At 29.9% G+C, this 1,164-nt stretch overlaps 1 non-coding gene across 1 annotated transcript; it reads left to right on the forward strand.

Annotated features, from left to right (window-relative positions):
- Positions 1 to 363: 363 nt before the first annotated feature.
- Positions 364 to 435, forward strand: TRNAP-AGG (transfer RNA proline (anticodon AGG)). Its single transcript has one exon. It is a non-coding gene; the product is annotated as a tRNA-Pro (tRNA).
- Positions 436 to 1,164: the final 729 nt, after the last annotated feature.

The following is a 1,164-nucleotide window of genomic DNA, read 5'->3' on the forward strand; positions in this document are numbered from 1 at the left end:
AATCAAACTTTTCGTTAAGGAAATAGTCAAAATGTGACAATTTTAATGCTTATGTTATTTTTTCTTAATATTGGTAGTTTTTTATTGTTACTTTTGTTTCTTTTTAATATAGTTGTACTTTAGATCAGAAGCAATAAATAAAAATGAATGATACACTTAAATAAAAAAAATTACTGAATACCATTATTAATAATTATTATACCTACTATAGCATTCGCCATTCGGCAACGTTGCGTATTACAATCAGCCACATATGAGGATTGGCCTTTGCGAGTGAAAGCGGTGAAAGGCATCAAATGTGAGAAGTTGTCTTACACGTTAGATTACAATATCAATACAATAATTTTGGATCTTCTTTCACACGGCTCGTTGGTCTAGGGGTATGATTTTCGCTTAGGGTGCGAGAGGTCCCGGGTTCAAATCCCGGACGAGCCCGATCCCTTTTTATATTTTTAATATAAATATTAACTTTAAATATTCAATGAAGAGTTAATTTAATTGGACGATTATCATTATCACATCATAAAATTTATACGCGTTTAATCGGAAGTAATTATTTTGATTGGCAGTAATTTACAAGAGCATTCACAGTTTTATGAGCAAATTATAATTCATTGATGGTTCAGTTTACAGAACTATTTATGAATTTAGTGGTTTTGATAATTAGACTGTTATCAGGAAGTTATAAAGTTAACTGGAGCGTTTAATATTTTAATCTCATACTTAATAATAATTTTATAACTTGTATAAGAGCTTTTTAGAGTACTTATGAATAATAATTTAATATCTTATTAAAAAAAATATTCGTTTCTGCTCCTTGTAGCTACAGAAACATTTCTTTTATTCAGAGAAAGCTTCCAAATATATTCTGTTTTATTATCTTTTATTACCTTTACTAATAAAGTTACATAATTTCCTCATTGGAACTAGACCGTGGAACATAAATAAGGTAAGAGGAAGCCAAAAATCGACCATCTTAACCAACTAAATACAGTCTTTGATACACCCACATTATCATTTAAGCTCAAGGGGAAAACAGCTAGCGGCTCTCTGAGTCAACATTTTATTTACTGAACCTAACTGGCACATACCAAAGGTTAGAATAATAGAATAAAAACCCACGCACCAATACGTTTATTAGACCTCATTTATATTTTCTTCTCT

This window comes from Colias eurytheme, chromosome 20, assembly GCF_061535395.1.
Source record: "Colias eurytheme isolate Ceu_HAF_F1 chromosome 20, ilColEury1 Martin Lab GWU primary, whole genome shotgun sequence".
Lineage (NCBI taxonomy): Eukaryota > Metazoa > Arthropoda > Insecta > Lepidoptera > Pieridae > Colias > Colias eurytheme.